Raw genomic sequence first — 9651 nt, 5'->3', positions numbered from 1 at the left:
GATCTCCTTCTCTGAATTTTATCTTGCAGATTTGGCACCACCTGTCCCGGTCGTATGGGTGATTGGACACAGCATAGTGTTCTGGGCATCTGCGTATGCTGCCTCATCTGGATGGGATGACTGCCTGGGTCTCAGAAATTTCGTGCGGATCGTTTGGAAGGGATATCGAGGAATGCGCTGGAGGTCGTTGTTGTATACACTATCTAAGATGGTACAGCGCGTAGGATCTCCAGACCTGTTAGTGATACAACTTGGGGAGAATGATATCCCAGAGACCATGGGCCATATCCTGAAGACAACGATCCTGCAAGACTTGTCTGTCATCCAGTCACAATTTCCTGATACTGTGCTGTGCTGGTCCTCGCTGCTGGAACGTCGCGTTTGGCGAGCAGCGGTTAACCCCGACCGGGTCGATCTCGCCAGGAGGCGTGTGAACAAGGCCGTAATGCAGTGTGTTTCCAGTTTGGGGGGATTAGTTATTTCCCATCCCGATATATCTTATCGGCAGCATGCCCTCTATAGGAGTGACGGTGTTCACTTATCTGAGTGGGGGATGGACATTTGGCTCCATGGGATTCGGCACGGTATTTTACAGTGGCTGCAAGGGTGAGCATTGGCGGAAGCCCATGAAGGCAGTTGCCTCTGGGCTTAGTGGCGGAATGGGAGCATGGGGAAAGGTTAAGTTCGGGGCGGCCAAGCTTGCGCGCTGGCCTCCCCTAGGTTGGGGGTCCCCTTAAGGGACCGGGCGGATGCGAAGCCTGATTGAAGGATCGCATTTCCGGGAGGCAGGATAACCCAACAGAGGCGGACGCCCAGTAGGGTAATTCCATTTTGCCTCCTCCCTTTAACTGGCCTGCATTGCGTCCGGGTTGAAGTAGGCTGTACAGCCAAAATAACCCGTTGAGGAGCAGGCCGTGCTGGGGCTGCCTTGTGGTCGGCTGACCACAAGAAGGCAAAACCTTGTTCCCCATGCTTTCCAAAGCTCACTTTGTTATTAAAGGCTGTGGCCAGATTTATGCCAATCCTCGTGTCAGTGTCCTTATTAGCGACATCGATTCCTGCAAAGCAAATAGCCCCGAAGACTAACCTTGAGGGGCCGTTGCTGCAGCAGAAGAGAGAGCGGCCAGAGGACACGCAGGGTGGGAAAAACTCCCATTCCCAGCACCCCTCGGGCAAAGCTGGTCGCGGCGCGGCGTGGGAGGCGGGGCTGATTGGGGCGTCTATTTAGGAGACAGCCCCCTGTGCCTCGGCCTCTTCCCTCTCCCTGCAGCCGCGGAGATCACGTAACCCGCCCTCCCGCCCTCTTTTTTCCAAAAAAAAAAAAAGTTGTTATTTCATGGTGTTATATTGCAATTTATTGTCACAGCCTGCGGAATGGGAGCATGGGGAAAGGTTAAGTTCGGGGCGGCCAAGCTTGCGCGCTGGCCTCCCCTAGGTTGGGGGTCCCCTTAAGGGACCGGGCGGATGCGAAGCCTGATTGAAGGATCGCATTTCCGGGAGGCAGGATAACCCAACAGAGGCGGACGCCCAGTAGGGTAATTCCATTTTGCCTCCTCCCTTTAACTGGCCTGCATTGCGTCCGGGTTGAAGTAGGCTGTACAGCCAAAATAACCCGTTGAGGAGCAGGCCGTGCTGGGGCTGCCTTGTGGTCAGCTGACCACAAGAAGGCAAAACCTTGTTCCCCATGCTTTCCAAAGCTCACTTTGTTATTAAAGGCTGTGGCCAGATTTATGCCAATCCTCGTGTCAGTGTCCTTATTAGCGACATCGATTCCTGCAAAGCAACATCCATACCTAAATAAAAATTACATTGTAGCTGTTATGGTTATGGCTGAATTTGTGTGTTTCCTTACTCTTAGAAATGGGAAGAAACTTACTTTTTAATTTTGTCCTTGGGTTTCAGGGACTACATAAACTATCATAAGCATTTTAATCTAAGACATAAAAGATACAGTAGTCAGGTGTTTCGAATACTGCTAGGGAAGTGGAAATGTGATGGACAGAGAAAAGTTAGATTTCTTTGGCAGCTGATCTTCTGCAAAATGACCCTCTTTCTGATGATAGTTTGACAGCACGCCAGATTCCCAGACCTCAGGCTGCTGCTGAATATTCCCTTCATTCTTAAATGCACTATTCAAAATCTATTAGATTTACAGACCTTTCATGGAGTCAGAACAAGCAACAACATAATGGGAAACAAAAAAGAAACAAGTGATGAAAAAGTAAGCTGTGATGGACAGCACTATAATAATAAGACTCCAAGTGCTGAAGTAAAAGCAACAAGTAAATGAAGGGTTAACAGACAATTTCCACTGTGGGAACTTTGCTGCTTTGGCTACTGAGGTGCACTGGGCCAAATTCTCCCCTCTACAGAGCAGAAAGAGATTGGGCAATGTGTCCCATCTCAAATCCCAGCTTACAGCTCAGCATGAAGTGTCCATTGTGGAAACAGTCTAAAAGAGAGTGCTTGAGTGACAGGCAGCTCCAAGTTCTCTGACTGGTCAGCCACAGCTGAGAGGGAATTGATATAGTATCTATTTGCTGAAGGGAATTTAGTCTGATTCTGACAGAACCTGCATCTTGTGAAGATCTGTCTGTGCGTAGCTGAACATCTGCTCTGATGAGAAATTTTAGTTAAAGAAAAAAGTCTTCACTAAAGTAGAAAGCAGATCTATACAATGTCTGGATAACTGAGACAGATTTGTCAATGGGAATTTGGGCAATAAGGTGATATACTCCCAATTCAGGCCAAAGTGGAGCAGAGAGGAGGAGGACCCCTGCCCAGTTAAAAAGAGGTAAATTACGTGTGAGGATTTCCTTTGACTTGTGTGAGGGAAATAGTGCTTTAGTAGGGTTGTGCACTTCGGCTGCCAAAGCGGCTGTTCAAGCCTGAAGCAGCCAGTGCCATGGCACCAGGGGGAGGGACAGTATCGGTGGCAGCATGTGACCCAGCGCCTGCATGCAGATTCAGAGTTCTGCATCTGCGTGCATGTGCCAACGGACGCACAGGCGCCACCCCTTCCCTGTGCCATGGCGCTGGCTGCTTCTGGCTCGAATGGACACTTCATTAGCCAAAGCACACAACCCTCAGAGGTCAGAGACACTCCTCAGAGGTCAGAGAGAAACTGATCCCTCTAGGAAGGGAAATTGGAAGTTCTAGTAGAAGGATACCTGTATTCCTAAAAACAACGGAGTTCAGGGGACAAAAGAAAAAGAAGTGTATTTTGGACAAACACAGTGACAGAAACCTCTCAGGAAAAAAATATTCAAATACTAAGAAAGAACATCAAAAAAACTATCAACGTATGTAATTAAAAACTTCTAACTGTAAAACTTCTATGTAAAAGCTTTGATTTTTCATTCCAACTACCGCTTTCCTCTTTGTAAAATAAAATATTTTGTTTGTTGGTTGTTGCCAAGCCCTCAATGCTATCCTGACAAGGGTTTAAGAAAAGTGGTCTCTTAGAACTTCCCCAAAAGTGCCAAGGCTTTTTAGTCAAGAAATCTATCTGTGACAGAATGGGCAACTCAGTCTGTGAAAGAAGATTTTATTTTGGACGGAAAATTTTTATCTCAGAGTGAGGAAGTGTGTGTGGGAGGTCTGTTATGCTATTTCCCCAACTACATTTTGTTGTTGATTTTAGTGTAGTTAAATATTTATTGTTTAACTACATATGAATAAATTCAAATGTTTCACTGAAAACTATTTCTGTAATTATTACAAATATAAGTGCTATAATGTAAGCCTACATCAAGAACAGGGAAGAAAGCTAAAAAGAGATATTAAATGAGCTTTCCATCTATTGATTCAGAAACCTGAAACTCATTTAAAACCGCTGTTCTGTTTTTTCCTTCACCCAAATTATGCAAACTAATGAAGAGTGAGTGTACATGATGATCCAACATGGTTTATTCTGCCCCACTGGCTTAAAAAAAGTGTTTTTATGATTGTGGAAGCAATTATTTAAATGGACATGCCTCCCTCCATGTCTCGCTGAATACTTTGGTTCACTAGCACTAACCATACCTGAAAGATCTATGACAAGATTGGGAAGCATCCACACAGTAATTTCTATGCACTGGAGTGTTTCTGAGCTGAAAACAATTCCCAGTGTTCCAAGGGAAATACTTGACCATATGTCTTTTCTTTACCCTTCAGGATTTCCCAGAGACATATTTTTGCTTTCACAATTGGAGTTCAGGTCATTTTTCAAATAGAAATGCACTTCAGCTTGTTGATTGGTTTGTCAATGTAAATAAAGGCTGGGCTTAGCAGAATTGTGTTGACATCACCATGACCTTGCAGTGTACAAGAGAGAAAGATTGTCACCAATATTACTCTTGGTGTGTATACAATAGTTTTCTATACATCTATTGGTTTGTAGGAGTGGGGCTGCTTTGTGGCCTTAGATTTCTTATAATTTCAGGATGGCATTTCAAATACAGCTGTTTCAGAGTTACGTATCAGGAATTGCTATAAATTAGAATGGGGACACTATTTTTAATGGAATGTAAATAATGAAACTTGAGTTTCTTCTGTAATATTTTCCTTGTGTAAATACCACATGAGTTTATCTATTTAATTTGCTAAGGATTTTGTTTCTTTTTCTGAAAAGTGCTGTATTTATTCATATAACATGACATGTCACAATATTATAATGATTATCCTATTGCTTTATCCATGGTCCATAATACCATCTGGTATAAAGCTACCCTTCCTATTGCATGTGCACCATCTGGAACTTCATCCATCTACATTCTAATTATTGTACAGATGAGATTTTTGTTTCTACAGAAACACCATATTGGCTGTATCCTTCACTGATTGCTTAATTTGAAAAAAAAACACAATGCAATAGTGTACAACAAAAATAAAATCTTGGCATCTTTAATTATTTTTAGCTGCCGCATTCTTCATTGACCTGTTTTGAAAGCTATTTCAGAAAATAATTGCAGTTTCAAATAGCTGCAAAGGAGTCATGATCAGTCATTTCCACTATCTATTGTCCATTGTCCTATTTATTTCCATACAGGTGCTGGGTCAAAAGCTACTTTCATTTATAGTCTAAATCAAATGGAATTCCTAAAACAAAACTGTGATTTAATCATAAAATAAAATGCAATGCTCTAGTTTTATATCATTGTCATAGTTTGGGTCATGAATTGCAAATTAAACATTCAATTTTCCCCCTGAAATAAAGATATGTGTTATTTATGCAGTGATGTCTCTTGGCAACGTCTGGCTATAATAGTACTATCTTAGGTGCTAGTTTAAAGTTCTTTAGGTACTTTTCTAATACCATTTCAAAAACATGGATAAACAACTGACATTCTCTGGTGAAGGATAATGAAGGTATCACATAACTTGTTAACTTGATCTCTACTGGATGTGTGGTTAACAACTTCAAGGTGAGGTTTGGAAATTCAATTTATCTCTAGGCAATAGAATAATAGAATCATAGAATCATAGAGTTGGAAGGGGCCATACAGGCCATCTAGTCCAACCCCCTGCTCAACGCAGGGTCAGCCCAAAGCATCCTAAAGCATCCAAGAAAAGTGTGTATCCAATCTTTGCTTGAAGACTGCCAGTGAGGGGGAGCTCACCACCTCCTTAGGCAGATTATTCCACTGCTGAACTACTCAGACTGTGAATTTTTTTTCCTGATTTCTAGCCTATATCGTTGTACTTGTAGTTTAAACCCATTACTGTGCGTCCTTTCCTCTGCAGCCAACGGGAACAGCATCCTGCCCTCCTCCAAATGACAACCTTTCAAATACTTAAAGAGAGCTATCATGTCCCCTCTCAACCTCCTTTTCTCCAGGCTTCCCAAGTCCCTCAACCTATCTTCATAGGGCTTGGTCCCTTGGCCCCAGATCATCCTCATCCCTCTCCTCTGTACCCTTTCAATTTTATCTACGTCCTTCTTGAAGTGAGGACTCCAGAACTGCACACAGTACTCCAGGTGTGGTCTGACTAGTGCCGTATACAATGGGACTATGACATCTTGTGATTTTGATGTGATGCCCCTGTTGATACAGCCCAATATGGCATTTGCCTTGTTTACCGCTGCATCACACTGCCTGCTCATGTTTAGTTTACAATCCACAAGTACCCCAAGGTCTCGTTCACACACAGTGTTACCTAGAAGCGTATCCCCCATCCAGTAGGCATGCTTTTCATTTTTCTGACCCAGATGCAGAACTTTACACTTATCTTTATTAAATTGCATCTTCTTCTCATTTGCCCATTTTTCCATTGTGTTCAGATCTCGTTGAACTCTGTCTCTATCTTCCGGAGTATTTGCCAGTCCTCCCAATTTGGTGTCGTCTGCAAACTTGATGAGTAGTCCTTCCACCCCCTCATCTAGATCATTAATAAATATGTTAAAAAGTACCGGACCGAGCATCGAGCCCTGAGGTACCCCGCTACTCACCTCCCTCCAGTCTGATGAAACACCATTGACAATAAATATAAAGACTAGTTCCCCCCAAATGGCTACTTTGGAAGGTGGACTCTGTCATTATACCACACAGATCACCAAAGAAAACTTCCATCTGGTAGTTCATGATCCATCTCCTTTCTTACCCAAAGGGCTCATCAGTCAATGATGCAATAGCACTGGGTCTTTGCTTAGTGAAATATGCCTCATTGGACCACACAGTGACGATTTTGTGTGCATACAAGAGAGGATTGCTGATGGCAAAATGCAACATTCAGTCTGCCTTCTTCTTCTTTTTTTTTAAAAAAAAGCAAATCACTGTGCATTTATTGTTGGCAGCTGACACAGAGAACGTGAAACTTCGCGGTTGACTTCCTCTCCTCCGTTTATCCCTCCAGCAGGGTTGGGTGGGTTGTCTATATGGACGGTTGAAATGATGCAATCATTTTCAGCAGAGAGTAAATCCGTAGTTCTCGGGCTCACAGCACTATGCAGAAAAGCCATTTTTCACGGAAACGGTTCTCTGAAGAGGGCACCGGGGGAACCAGTGGGTCTTCTTTGGCATGGCCTTCGCAATAAGCCAATATGTCAGCTGCTGCCTTGGAGACCTTCATGCGGTCAATGTTCACTTCCAGTTTCAGCTGTTGCACTGTCTTGTGGGCCTCTGCAGTTCTGGCCATGTTGTTAGACATTATCCCTTACCAGGGTAGAGGCTCAGAGCATTTCTTCGCCATATCCAGGAGTCCTTTTAATCCTCGATATTGGAATATTGCAGTTCAGAAAGCATGAGAAAGCACTCCCTCCGTGGTAGAGCAGTTCTGAACATTCAGTCTGCCTTCTGATTATTTCCAGTTCACCCAGATGACTTCTGTCTGCTGGGATGCCACTTTTGGGGATGCTGGTATGTGGACAAAACCATGCCAATGGGCTTCTCCATTTTATGTGTGGCCTTTGAAGCATTCAGTATCTTTTTGGAATGGATGATAAAAGAATAAACCCATTGCCCGCATTTTATGCACTATCTTCATGACTTTATGCTTGTAGGTCCTCCAGATTCAACTGAATATGGGGAATGGCTGCTGGCCTTCCAATATTTGGCCATGGAATGGGGTGGTACATTAAGCAGAATAGAAGATGGCGAGTCCTTCTGCACACCTAACTTACTTGGATATATTGCTGGAGTCTGAGACTGGCTTGTCACAGCTACCACAGGAGAAGTTGGTAAAGTTGAAGGGCCTGCTTGATGGCTTGCTGCATAAGAGAAAGTGCACTTTAAAGGAGATGCAGATTATACTCGGGCACCTTAATTTTGCATGTAAAGCAGTAGCACCTGATAGGGCTTTTATCAAATGATTAGCTAGATCCATGTCAGGGATAAAACGGGCACCCTATCACATTGGGCTAAACATGCCACTGAAGGAAGACCTTAGAATTTGGAGGAGGTTTTTGGAAACTTATAATGTTGTGGCTATATGGCAGTCACCAATCACTCCAGAGAATTCCTTACAGGTTCAATCAGATGGTGTTGGCAGTTTAGGGTTTGGAGTTTTTATTAGAACCATCATGCTCACAGCTTTGGGTGGAAACTGGGATTTTGAGGGACCTACTTTCCTAGATCCTGGCAAATAGATGGGGAAGAAATGGAGGTAGTCCTGGGCTCCAAGATCACTGCAGATGGGGACTGCAGCAAAGAAATTAAAAGACGTTTGCTCCTGGGGAGGAAAGCTATGGCAAATCTAGACAGCATCCTAAAAAGCAGAGACATCACCCTGCCAACAAAAGTGTGTTTAGTCAAGGCTATGGTATTCCCAGTTGCAATGTATGGCTGTGAAAGTTGGACCATAAGGAAGGCCGAGCGTCAAAGAATTGAGGCTTTTGAACTCTGGTGCTGGGACTGCCTTGGACTGCAAGGCGAACAAACGGTCAGTCCTAGAGGAGATCAGCCCTGACTGCTCTTTAGAAGGCCAGATCCTGAAGATGAAACTCAAATACTTTGGCCACCTCATGAGAGAGAAGGACTCCCTGGAGAAGAGCCTAATGCTGGGAGCGATCGAGGGCAAAAGAAGAAGGGGACGACAGAGAATGAGGTGGCTGGATGGAGTCACTGAAGCAGTAGGTGCAAATTTAAACGGACTCCAGGGAATGGTAGAGGACAGGAAGGCCTGGAGGATCATTGTCCATGGGGTCATGATGGGTTGGACACAACTTTTCACCTACTAACAACAACAACTTTCCTAGAGTTTTTTTCAGTATGGGTTAATAATATAACATTTAGTGCCAGGCACATACCTGGGACCAATAATGAAGTGGAGGAGGTCCTTTCTCAGTTCTAGGAACAATGGATTTGGGTATGGGTTACAACAGTGAACCTGATGCCAGACCCATTCCAGGAGTAATTGTGGAAACCTGGTGCTGAACCATGCAACATGCAGTCAACGGATCCCTAGCACCAACAACATAGCAGGCATATTTGGGTGCAGTGATGGGATACTTACAGTTTTCCTGCTCATGGGGGTGCCTCAGCCAGTTACTGCCTGTTGAAGACTTTGTTTTGTGTTACCTGGTTTATCTTGAGTCCATGGACATTGTTCCAAAGGCAATTGTTGTGCAACAGGCTGGCTTTTTATTCTTCTGTAAGACACAGAATTGGTGGGACCTGGCAACATCATTTTTGGCCCAGAATGTGGTTGCTGGGTGGAGGTGATCATCACCGCATAGAAGGGATTCCAGAAGGCCGCTGTCTTTACAGATGATACAGAACCTGCTGCTGCAACTTCCTCTCAACAGCATCTTTTTCGAGTATAATGTGGTGGTATCAGTGACTACAGTGGAAACGAGTGGGTATGCGCTGGTGCTCAGAGAAATTTGGGTGAACAGGGGGGAGCTGCACATTCACCTAAGTCATTCAAAGAGAGATCAGCTGGGGCATGAGGCTCTCACCATACTTGCAGAAACCAGTGAAGGATTTTCCAGGTCCAACCAGATGTGGAGGGGACATTTTTAATTCATGCAGATGGAAAGTGCCCCTCCCATTACCAAGTTATGGCCTAGGAAAACTTGGTTTCCCAGTGAGTGAATATGGTACCACCTCATTCCATATAGGGGCAGGCACACAAACAGCTGCTCGTGAGTTAACTTCAGAAGGGATCACGTCTGTGGGTTGGTGGTAATCTGTGGGTTACAGGAGATATATATGGCTGGATCTCCTTGTT

General features: G+C 44.2%; 1 pseudogene; it reads right to left on the bottom strand.

Moving 5' to 3' along the window:
- Positions 1–6897: 6897 nt before the first annotated feature.
- Positions 6898–7154, bottom strand: LOC143840674 (guanine nucleotide-binding protein G(I)/G(S)/G(O) subunit gamma-8 pseudogene; annotated as a pseudogene).
- Positions 7155–9651: the final 2497 nt, after the last annotated feature.

This window comes from Paroedura picta, chromosome 6 (assembly GCF_049243985.1).
Source record: "Paroedura picta isolate Pp20150507F chromosome 6, Ppicta_v3.0, whole genome shotgun sequence".
Lineage (NCBI taxonomy): Eukaryota > Metazoa > Chordata > Lepidosauria > Squamata > Gekkonidae > Paroedura > Paroedura picta.
Note: the sequence above shows the minus strand (reverse complement) of the source record. Positions and strands in the feature narration are given on the sequence as shown.